The sequence below is a fragment of the Euprymna scolopes genome, chromosome 31 (genome assembly GCF_053919585.1).
Source record: "Euprymna scolopes isolate OS-2025 chromosome 31, ASM5391958v1, whole genome shotgun sequence".
NCBI lineage: Eukaryota > Metazoa > Mollusca > Cephalopoda > Sepiida > Sepiolidae > Euprymna > Euprymna scolopes.
In genome coordinates, this window is record NC_136512.1 from 80,306,172 (window position 1) to 80,319,059 (window position 12,888).

General features: G+C 32.7%; 1 pseudogene; it reads right to left on the reverse strand.

Moving 5' to 3' along the window:
* Positions 1-7,759: 7,759 nt before the first annotated feature.
* LOC145256004 (U2 spliceosomal RNA) lies at positions 7,760-7,868 on the reverse strand (annotated as a pseudogene).
* Between the last annotated feature and the right edge of the window lie 5,020 nt (positions 7,869-12,888).

The following is a 12,888-nucleotide window of genomic DNA, read 5'->3' on the forward strand; positions in this document are numbered from 1 at the left end:
ATATATATATATATATATATATATATATATATATATATATATACGTGTATGTGTGTGTGTGTGTATATAGCTAGGATTTTTTACCTTTAAATGTATATTTAAAAAAAACATTTAATTTTTATATTTTTATATCATTCGTTGTGAAAATCTTTCATCAGTAAGTCATTTAATCGCCTGCAATCAATGCCTCAACCTGCTCTTTCTAATTCACTATAGTCCCAATATTAATTTAGTTGATCATCAGTTGTGTACCATGAAACACTGTTCGGGGGGGCATAAAACAGTATATTAAATCATGGCTGTAATCATAGCTCCTTAAATCACAAAAACAAAAACATGTTCCAGATATTATATCTAGTTTCCTACTCTTGATTTATTTGGCTAGACTATTCAAGTTATATAAAATGTGAGATTCGCCTGCTTCCAAATTCAATATATATATATATATGCATATATATATATATATATATAAATATATATATATATATATTTATTTATCAGTATTGTATTTATAAGATTAGGATTAATCCATTTTACTTCTTATCGATTAATCCATTTTACTTATTATTATATATTTATAATTGAAAATATATAAACGCATATGAAAAAATAAAAAGATATCAAAGTTAAAAAATATTTGTATATATTCACATAATTTTCTCTTTTTATTAAAAGAGAACACACAAGTTTGTTACATATGGGTCGTTGAATTGCATTCTCCTTTGCATATATTTAAACATCCATTTAAATTAATGTCATATTTTTCCCAAATTTTCTAATAGGATGCTCATCTTTAGTATATTACTACATGTAATTATTTCATGCAGAGATTCTTTACCTTATTTTTACTTGTGTAATATTTTCGTAAAACATACTATAGTTAACACACACACACATGTATATATATATATATATATATATATATATATATATATATATATATATATATATATATATATATATATACATTTGTTTTCCAATCTCCTCTGCCAGCTTTGGATTACAGACAGGAAATTTATATATATATATATATATATATATAATGTAATAGCGATTTGTTCAGGCTTTAAATTTTTATTCTTGCAGCATAAATGTCTTAATTGCTCAAGCATTTACGTCGAAGGAAAAAGTAAATACACGGACAAAATGCCTGCATAAAATATACAATAGGAATAGTAAGATTTGAAAAGGGGGAATTAAAGTTCCATCACCAAATTTACAAATAAAATTACAATCTTTTACTTTTATATCTAAATTCCGAAATGCAGTATCAGTTCCTCTGTGTTTCAAATGTAGTTATTACTCTTTTTGTTTTAATAAATGATACTTTTTTTACAAATACATAGTTTTAATTCATACTTGTTGCATGATAGGCGAGAACCCCTGGTTGTCCAATTTCTACGTGATTTCACCAGGTAGCACTGTCTTTGTGGTGAGGCACGCACAGTCTGACTGAGCAATTAAAAATGTCAACAGGAATCGTAACGGCTTGACTGAGATGTTTTTTTTCTTTTGTAAACGAGTAAAGTGAGGTGATGAAGGTCTGGTGTTCTTGGTGACAATGGAATAGACAACAATGTGCAAATATTATGTCTACATCTCTCTATCTCTTTCTCTCTCTTTCTTTCTCACTCTCTTTCTGTCTTTCACTATGTCTCCCTTTTCTCCTTTCAGTTTTTTTCATTCTCTTTTAATGTTAGAAAGAGGCGAGAATAATATTGTTTCTAAACAAAAAAAAAACCGTCGAAGAACAGATGGCGAGCAGACAAGGCTTGAACATCGTCGCTTACAGCACCTTATTTTTTTAGTATAGTCGCAGGTAAGGACAAACATGGGTCGAAAATCATCGTAATTAACATATGATCCGTCAGTGTTAAATGTTTAATAAAAGAATTATACTTTTACAAAAAAAAATACCGTTGCTTTTTATTTATACAAGCGGTCTATATGAAGCAGCACCATTCTCTTCAGCAGAGGTCCTTTATGTCTGCCCGTAACAACACAACGAAACTAAACAAGCAGAATAGTACCAACAGGTTATAGCTGAAGTCATATCGGCTCTCTTGGTGTAAGGGATATGCCTATCATTTTATTGTGCCAATCATCTGCGGATGTGTTTACCATACCAAGTTCCAGAGATGTTTCCACAACAAACCTATTGATTTTTCCCAGCAAACCGATCGAGTTAAATTTTATTAAAGTTGGAAAATAATATGTATTTTCCCCCCTCTATCTTTCAATTTTTATCTCTCTTTATATATATATATATATATATATATATATATATATATATATATATACATATATACACATATATATATACACACAAATACAAATATGTATGTATATATATATGTATATATGTATATATATATATATATATATATAAACGAGAGCATCTTCAGCATTTTTATTCGTAAATATGCTTTAATAAATCATTATAATTTCTGCAGATTTCGCATTATAATTTTTGATTTGTTGACCTATATAAACATCATCGACTGTATCATATAACGTTTATTTGCGCATTCTAACTAATTCGATTTACGCTTTTCTTTATCACTTTTCACTTCTAATTTCTCTATTTTTCTTTTTTTTTTAACTTATTTGAAAAATTCGCACTATTTCAACCCAGTTATCCTCGCGTTTCATTCTTTCCCCTTTTTATTTTGAAGTAATTCAATATCGAGACATGTTCGTAAACAGAGAATCAAGCAAGCTAATTAGATCCACAGGGTTTTTTTTTTAAGGTGAATGTCAAAAGTTTAGAGGGGGGATCAGCTTCGAAATACATTTTGGCCGATAACCCACAGTTTTTGCTTTCAAATATTGCAGTCAGAGGAACATTTACAAAAAGATTTTGGCTATTTTCAATTTCTATGTCGTGAATTCTTCAATTTTCACTATGAAGTTTAGGAAATCCGGTAGGCACTGCGCGATTAATAGTAGATATATCTTTTTATAAAAATGTTCACAATCTCGACGACTAATAAGTATTTAAACATACAAATGATATATATTCTTACTTTTATATTATACTACCGGGGGGGTACCCGGCGTTGACCGGATGTTTAGAGATGCGTGTGTTTGGGCGGAGCAAGGTTGTTTATCAAAACATAACAATAAGCGAACTAAATATTTAAAAAAAAATGTTGAAACTTTAAAAAGGCGTAAACAAAACAAAAAAAAACTAACGGAAGGCAAACGAACGATGTTAGATGTAAAAGCGGAAAAACAAAAAAAAAGAAAAGTCGAATGTGATGGAAAAATAAAACAGAAAAACGAACGTTTAAGCCTTTTTCAAAAAATCTGAAAAATAAAAATCAAAAAAAAAAACAAAAAAAACACTGGCTGAAATAACCCTGTTTGAATATAAAAATTTAAAAAAATCGAAAAAAAAAAACAGATCCCTCACACCACGATTCGAACCCAAAACCTTTAGATTATGAGGTCATTCTCAAGCAAGTGAGCTAAGACGCCGTAGACGAAGTTGTATCGTTTTTTAAAATTTAAAATAAATCATTTTCCAACGTCATTTGCACATGCGTAGAAGCGAACTTGTCATAAGAGGACGGTTATTGCTGACCCCGCGCTGTAGAAAACTGATGATATTACGGTGAAGAAATTAATGTTTTTAACCAATTTTTCGATATTTGTCGGGCGAAGGATGGAGCTTAAAAATTATACCAATCTCGTGAAAATCCATGACTCGTGTCGAAAGATTTTGCGAGACGTACAGACACACATACAAACATACATACATATACATATTGTCGCTTTTATATACATAGACTAACGGGGGGGGTAGCCGTTGCCCGAGGGTTGAAAGGTGTGTGATCGGGCGGGGTGGAGCTGTTAATGAAAACCTAAGAATAAGCGAAGTAAGAAAAACACAGAAAAACGAACGTTACGTGAAAAATCGCTTAAATAACTCTGCTTCAATATTAAAATTTAAAAAATCGAAAAAAAGGCATCTCACACTATGACTCGGATCCAAAACTTTTAAATTATTACCCAACGCTCTAACCAACTGAGCTAATACGACGCACATCAAATTGTGTCAGTTCTTAAAATATTTAAACTAAATCAAGTTATTACGTCGGTTGACGCATGCGTAGAACCAATCTCGTCATGAATGAATGAGGCTTGCACATGAGACTAAATTTGTGAATTTCTGTTATGTTTGTTTTTAGCAGACAATGATACATGCATACATACATACATACATACATGCACACATACATACATACATATATACATTTTCGCTTATATATATATATATATATATATATATATATATATATATATATATATATATATACTGCCGGGGGTACCGGCGTTGTCCGGGTGTTTGGAGGTGTGTGTGCTGTTAAATAAAAAGAAACTGCGGGGTGGTAGGATCGAACCCGAAGCCCTGAGGCAAAGTTGGAAAAAAAAAGTGAAAAAATATGAACCGTTCGGCCAGCCAGAATGAGTTACTGAAGATGATTGAATTTATTTAAGTAAGCAACAAATTGACAGGTACCTGCACGGAGGTCGTAGAGCGTTACAACGACGACGACGACGACGTAAGCAAAGGAGGTCAATGACCAGGTGTGTTTGTTATATGCGAAGTAAAAAAAGAAAACATAAAAACGAACGGTAAAACTTAAGAGGGAGTTAATTAAAACATCGAAAAACACAGAAAACTAATATAGGTTAAACAACCGATGTTAAATGTAAAAATCGAAAAAACAAAAAAGAAAACAGAAAAACGAACTTTAAAACAAAAAAAAACGTGAAAAATGGCTTAAACAAGCCTATTTCGATATCAAAATTTAAAAAAAATCGGTGGCTACCCGGATGTTTTTGGGTGCGTTGTCGGGGGTTGATAAGCGAAGTAAAAAACCGAACGTTACGTGAAAATGGCTTAAATAACACTGGTTCAATATTTAAATTAAAAATAAAGAAATCTCCGACCATGATTTGAATCCAAAACGTTTAGATAATGAACCTACGCGCTAACCAACTGAGCTAACGCGACCTACATGAAATTTTATCAGTTCTTCAACTATTTAAAGTAAATCAGGTCATGACGTCATCTGCTGCACGGGTAGAACCGGTCGTCGTCACGAGTGGACGGTTTTTTTACCCCTCCTGTCGAAAATTATCGATTTCAGGGTGAACAAATCAATGTCTTTGGCCAATTTTTCGATATTTTTCGGTATTTTTCGGGTAAAAAGTGGGACTTCAATATGATACCGAGTTTGTGAAATTTTGTTGTGTCTGTCGAAAGTTATTAACGGACACACAAACACACATTCATACATACAACCGTGCATACATACATGCATACATACATATATACATACACACATTTTCGTTTTTATATATAGAGAGAGATAGATGGAATAAAATACGAAATACACAGCTACATCTTATTATTAAAAGAATTAATGGTCAAAATTCTTAGAGAAACACATATTAAACTCACAAAAAGATTAACACATACAAAACATTTTCCTATAAACAAATATTTACATAAATATTAATCTTAAGCTCAACGATGTAATCTATATATGTCTGTCAGATATGAATCGGCCAAACACAAGTATGTTATTTAGTTATTTAACAGTAAAATAGAAACCGCTGATCAATCTTATGCCATCGCTTTGAACATTTATTAGACGGGTATAGCGAAAATATTACATGATAACCATAAAATGCTATACGAATAAATGATATTAATATTATTATCGATACAATGATCATAAATGATTTATTGTCAATATTTATTTCTGATTTCATAGCTTCTATCCTGATACTGATCGTTGGGTTAGAATTGTTAGCATTGAGCACAATTTTTGCCGTTTTACCGAGACTTTACGAGCTCTAACAAGAAAATGACCCTATGTACAACTATACACCTACACTAGTGTTATGCTAACATTAAGGAAATGCAGGGTATTCTAAAATCATCGGAAACATTTGCTGTTTAACAAGAAACGGATTAAATAAAGAATGCATTTATTTTTCTTTTTTAAATGGAAGTAGAATGCGATTTTATTTCACAAAGTCTTTAATGTTATATCCGTTAATGTTTTCCTATCACACGATTGTAAACATTCAGAAAAGTTTTAAATAAATCGATAGATTGTTTTGGGAGGAATAGCAGCAATTTCAGAAAAAAACATGTCTCGTTTTATTTCTTCATAGGATAAAATGGTGGTGACTGATTTATTATGATTTCAAATATTACTAAAGGAAAAAAAAATCGCTTGGATATAGATCAGGGGAGTTTGCAGGTGTACTTGAATAACCAAGCAAAAAATAATCAAAATGCTTCGGAAATGTTTCTTTAAATCTATAATATAAAGCTGAACGTATGTGTGTCTACTCACAAATAGGCTCCAATATGATTTACTGTAATAGAAAACTGATCACATATACTGATAGAAGATGTATCGAGACACAAGAATGGGTATGTTTGATCTGGCATAATGATGATTCATTAAAATTGTGGAGTCTGCGTACGTGCCTGTTCCTCAAAGTATGGAATTAATAAAATAAAACTTAAAAAAAAAAAAAAAAACGTTTACAAGTGTGTTTGATATAAATGTACATAATAATAATTTGATAAGTATGTTTTAACTTAAATAGGGAGAGTATAATAAAATTGTGGGGTCTGCGTTCGCGCCTGGCCTCCATGGAATGGAAATAGGCACAAACTTTATTAAAGATTTTTCATATCTATCTGCATGAGTATACTTTGATAATTATACTTCAGTTTGAAGAAATATGGTATAATAAAAGTATCGCGCCTGACCTCCATAGAATGGAAATATGTCACAAGTTTAACAAGGATTTTTTAATATAGATCCACAGAATATTGTGATAAGTGTTTCAGTGTGAACAGATATGTTATAATAAATTATAGGGGTTATCTATTTTATTTTTACTTTCATCATATTTTGCTTTGGTTGTAATACCCCCAAATTCGAAGCTATCTCTTTACAACCCTTCCTTTTCATAACCTATCATACTTTCATGAATCAGAGTCCGTTTTCCGTACGCACTTATAGAACCTAGTTAGCGACGGGCACTTTTGCTAGTAAACTATATAAATACTGATAAATAACTTTTGACCTACCATGAAAAAATGGTTTAAAATATTTTTTTTATTCAATTATTGTTTCACTTTTTACATAGATCATTTTAGGACATTCTCTATAATCTCCCAGTCTTATCTTCCATGCAAAATCTATGTAATTCTAATAAATTAGAGAAAATACAAAATCAGTCTCTAAATAGTAAACGATGTCATTCGACTGTACCTCAACAGTTCAATCGACATGTGTATTTAATATATATTTCAGTCAATTCATACCATGCTATTTAGTCAATTGAAAGTAATGCAATATGAAAACCGCTAGTAAGCCTTATGCACCCAAGTTGAAAATTGATTAGACGGATATTACGTAACATTTCCACCAATCAGAACGTGATAGAGAAAGGAGTCTGTTTAGAAGCATGCACAGAATTCCGATGGGATGATGAAATATATACCTGTTAATTATGCATCTTCGTCATCACTCTTCGAATCTGTTTGTATAAGAATCACACTTAACGTTAGAGCATTCGTATCAGCTAAGAATGCAAACGCCTATGACACAATACAGTGATTAAACATAAGTATTAATCATTTGGAAAGTTTATGGTTCAGCAATTTTTAATAAAAAAGGCGGATAACCATTAGTCGCGTGCTCTAGTGTAATGAATGAATGCGTGGATGTAGGATTGACATGGAATTCTTATATATCACAAAAAGTACAGCATGTAGTAAGAACAGATACCCCACTTTGATCTTGGCCAAAAGGCCAAGAAAAGCTGTATTTATTTGCTCCCCCCCACCGAGCAAATTAGGCACAAGACCGATTTTAAAGTGAGGAGTGAATGGGAAATAGGGACCAACTCCCCGGGGAGTAGGGGAGTTTAGTAGTGCCAATTGGTATGAGGGGGTGCCCCTTCATTGACCAAGGTCTTATATGTGGGGGCGACCCCACATATGGCCTTTGCTTGCAGTATGTATTTATTTGCTTCCCCACTGAGCAAATTAGGCACAAGGCCGTTTTTTAATGTGGAGAGAGAGAGAGAGAGAGGGGGAGGGAAAAGGGGGGCCAGCTCCCGAGATGTGGGATATGCGAGCTGGATAGGAACTGTTGATATGAAGGGTTGCCCCTACATTGACCAAGGTCTGATATGTGGAGTTACCCCCACATATGGTCCTTGCTTGCAGTATCTGCCGGAACAGATACTACAATTGATCTTGGCCAAAATGACAAGAAAACCTGTATTTATTTGCTCCCCCACCGAGAAAATTAGGCACAAGGCCGATTTTTAATGTGAGGAGTGAAGGTGAAATGGGGACCAACTCCCCGGGGAGTAGGGGAGCTGGATAGTGATAATTGGTATGAAGGGTTGCCCCTACATCGACCAAGGTCTTATATGTGTGATTGCTCCCATATATGGTATTTGCTTGCAGTATCTCTTCCGGCAGATACTACACTTTGATCTTGGCCAAAAGGCAAAGAAAAGCTTAAGAAGCTAAGAACAGCATCTATTAACAACAGACATTTGATCTTAACCAAATAGGCCAAACACAAAAGTGTTACGAACACAGAGACGACCGACCGAGTGACTTATGTTGCATAAGGGTTTCATGGAGAGAGTCTTAGGAAGAGATGCTTAGAAAGAGTCTTATTACAGTGAGGGATGTTGTAAGACTCAGAGAGAGAGAGAGAGAGAGAGAGAGAGAGAGAGAGAGAAGTTGTATAAGTTGTTGCACGAGAGACTTGTGAGATTGTTCATGTTAAGGAGATTCTAATATATTAAAATGTGCTTTCCTTAATCGTGTTGAATGGAAGAAGTAAGCTCTTTGCGTGAAGGGATATAGTGCTCAAACAGTTCGGACATTATTATGTTGAGACGTGTATGTAAAGACATATAACACAAATATATAATACAATTGGACTTTACCTTTTTTAAGAATCATAAACACAAGACAAGCTTTACAAAAAACACTTGATGGTTTATTCTTTACACGGCCGTGCTTCCATCACCAAGAATTCAAAGTTTCGCATTTTTCTTGGAGTGACGTCTCGCTTCCAGACGTCTGACTGTCCCTGAGTTTTTTCACTGACTGTCTAACTCCAACTAAAGTTTTTTCTCTATCCCTCGAACTTTCTATTTTCCGTGACGTCATACACATGTTAAAACATGTGCATTCTTTCACGTGTCCTGGACATACGTGTCCAAAACTTTTCCTATTTCTACAAAAAGAATTTTAACCTATATTCAATATGTTAAAAACATTATCTTATGAGTTGCATTCTTTCAATTTAAAATTTCATAATAAACTTGACAGCTCACATTCTTTTCTTGAAATATTTATCTATTTCTAAACAACTGTTTTGTTTTACATTTTAAAATTCTCACACGTAATTAATTTCTAAACTAGATTACGAGGTTCGAATTTGTCTATTGCCATTTCATATTCAGTTTAAACTAAATTCTTCATTTTTATACTTACATGAAAAGGGGGCAGCCCGTATGATGTAACACTTATAGAGTTGCTTGCACGCGACTAAAAATGGTGCATATAGGTCACAAGGTCTACAAGGTAACATCTAATCCACCGAACATTGTAAGCTCTAAGTAAGTCATAAAATAGTTAATAAAATTGTAAATACATGTTCCTTTTATTAGAATACTTACCTCTTTTGCCTTGGTGTCAATCTATTAAGCAGATTAATAAAAATCTCGATAATATGGTAAAAGTGGAAATTTACACAAAATATCATATTATCCAAATATTAACATAGATACACTTAAGATTAAATTAGCACATTTCATTCACTATAACATTACAGGAATGGCAATTTAACTTGCTATATTTCCGCGTCCTTTGTTTATTCGTTTAGTCAACAGATTTAAACCCATATACTTTTAACAAAGTTATTATTAGAAAGCTATCTAGTATTATGTATTATTATGTACATTATAATGTACATTATAATGTATTATTATGTACATGTATCCTTGCTAGCAAAGTAAATGCCTTATAATATGTTTCCATTGCACTTGCAGCTTCTCTTCTTATTTTCTGCTTTTAAGCATGTCAAAACGCACTTTATTTTCTTATGACGGATCGATCGTGGCTATTTATTATGATGAGTACAGCGCAAAATATATTCAATAATTGGCATTATAATTAAGTGATTGATTTTGCGCTACGAAATAGCTGCTGTCAAGAATTGTATATGTCACCTGAAATAAAAGAATAAATTATAAGATGGTTAACATCATTAAACTTGTAATTTAGACCTTTTTCATTCTTTCATTATATTGCTCTTTGATTATATTGAGCTTTTAAAATAAGGATTGGTATATTTCATAAGGAAATAAAGTAGGTTTCACAGAAATATATATATATATAAATATATATGTATATATATATATATATATATATGGATATATATGTATGTGTGTGTGTGTATACATATACATTACTGTTGATGTTTCTCTATGTGCTAGGAAGACATTGTTTGCTAAAATAACTTTCTGAGTTTCCACCCAATTCGATGATTCAATCCTTATCTGACAACATTATCCCACACCTTCGTAAATTTTCTTCTTGGTATCAGTTTCTTTGTCTATACAGAACTGGCATAATCATGCCCTCTTTTAGTACGTGTGTCTCCTAATCCACCTCTGTGCTATATCATTTGCACGCATGTTTCAAATTCTACTCCGTCTCTCTCCGCTACCAATCAAGTGACTATAATCGCTTTCATTTGTAACGAACACTTTGTAATTATTGCGAATAACCGATGTCCTTCCACCGAAAGTCTATCTTTCTAATTTATCCGTACCAAGTTGATTGGTGGAATGTCCGTTTTGGTACTAATCACTAATGGCCCTAAGAGAATATCCTATTTCTAGACTTATAAACTGGAAACAGGAATTACTGACAAGCAGGTATACTTGGAGTGCGATCCTGTAATTCTCTGTGTTACCAGGGAATAAGTGATGGACGACTAGCAGTTTAAAGGTAAACCTTATATTAAGAAGACGCCTCCTCCCGATTACTGATCCATATTGTTGTAAATATATTGCGGATTAAAATCGATTTATCGATGTAATGAAGAAGTAATTGAACGTGTGAAGGACGTTATATATTTTGGAAACAATCCTACATTACGTCATGCATATTCGATTGACAGACCTCATTTATGAGTCCAAAAAATAGCTGTCGTTTTTTTCCGATTCAATATTAAAAAATATAAATGTTCGGCTTTGTCCGTGATAATATAACTTTAACTATTTCGCTTCTGATTCTGTTAACTCCACAGAAATATTTGTCACTTTTATTCTAAAACATGTAAATAAATTATAAATTTTAAGATGGACTTAAAACTTGACTTAAGATAAAATTGTAATTTAAATTTCTATTTAAAAGAAGTCGCCTCACCGAATAGGTATTTGACCGAAACATTTATGTGGATGTGTAGAAAAATGTAAAATCTTTACATAACTCTAAGTGAATAGCCACTATTTTGTTCAATTCATAATTGTTATCCTTTGAACATCATAAGCATACAAAAAATAAAATATATAAACATCAATACGTCTGTATACCTCCATATTTTCAATCTCTATCTCCTCCTAAACTACAATCTCTTTTTTGGGCCTTTAGTCAGTTAAAATTGTTTTTAAGTGGTCAAAAATGGATCAAATTTTTAAAAAATTGTAGGACATTTTTGACCTTCATCTTTGTTTATGTTTGATTTTAATGTTTACTCGGTTCATATACGTGTCGGGTTGGTACAGTTGTAACGTAACTAGATTTTAATGCTAGTATTTCGTTTAGAGCTGACGTCACTCAAATCTATATTACATTTGAAATCTCGACTTTATAATGATATATACAAAATCTTGACGAATTAGGATATTATATGTATGCGTTTTTTAAAAGAAATTTTACGCACGGCAAATCAGGGCGTCCCCATACTAATAGTCTGATCTCTATATATAAAAGGCAAAATCTATGTTAGTGTGTGCACATTTTTGTATGTCCGGCAAAGGCTTCTGGAGGGAGGAACTCGGGGTGGTTACTGTTTCTTAAACTTTTTATATACTCCATAGATTATAATATCTACGATTTACCAAGTGGGGTCTCCTCTATCTTTTATTTCAGCAACTTTTACACACCATTTTCGCGATATTCCTTATTCTCCGCGTGTTTGTTTGTGTTTCCAGTATGTAAGCGAAACTGAACCCGAAGAACGGTGTCACCTGACACTCGTGCCGGGAAGTTAAAGAATAACAATTATCTTTGGTCAATTCGGGAAAAACTCGTCATATCAGACAATAGTTATTTAATAGGGAACTCCCCTTTTATAGGGAGTTGTGTTTCTTGGGGAAACTCGCTTGCACCCAAAGAAGTACGTTATTTCATTCCAATATGGCGTGATGTTTTACCTCGTTTAATTTACGCACCTGTCACGTAACTTCTTAATCGTTTAATTTCAATCATTCTAACGTCTTTACACTCGTAGCGTCGATTTAAGTTATCAGGCTATTGACCATAATGCTTCAGGTTATAGCCTACCTACCTACTTTCCAAGATATTTCTTTCTCTTTTACACCTCCACCCGGACAATACGGGAAACCGCCGCTAGTTGAAAAGAAAAAACTCACTATGTCTGCCCGTATGCCTCTTTCCATATTGTAAAACTCTATATCTTCGAAACTAAAAGTTCAAGACCGGCGCTAGGGATTTCAAATGAGTGATTTTTTATTGACCGTTTTTTGATGGGATTCAAGCCGGTAAAAATAGCTTTTAATTGG